The sequence below is a fragment of the Mesocricetus auratus genome, unplaced genomic scaffold (genome assembly GCF_017639785.1).
Source record: "Mesocricetus auratus isolate SY011 unplaced genomic scaffold, BCM_Maur_2.0 Super-Scaffold_100026, whole genome shotgun sequence".
NCBI classification, from domain to species: Eukaryota; Metazoa; Chordata; class Mammalia; order Rodentia; family Cricetidae; genus Mesocricetus; species Mesocricetus auratus.
In genome coordinates this window covers 28,340,276-28,340,476 of record NW_024429207.1, presented here as the reverse complement: position 1 = coordinate 28,340,476, position 201 = coordinate 28,340,276, and positions in this window count along the sequence as shown.

Genomic DNA, 201 nt, shown 5'->3' with positions numbered 1-201 from the left:
TGGAATTTTCCATTTTGTATTCTCAGAATGCAGTTGCTAGGGAAGTGTGTGTGTGTGGGGGGGGGGTACTGTACTAGAGAATGTCAGAGAAGTGGTCACAAACTGGTTCCATCAGTAAAGGTGCTTACAACCAAGCCCAATGACTTGAGTTTAGTCCTCCAGACTCAGACAATGGAAGGAGAGAACTGACTCCCACAAACT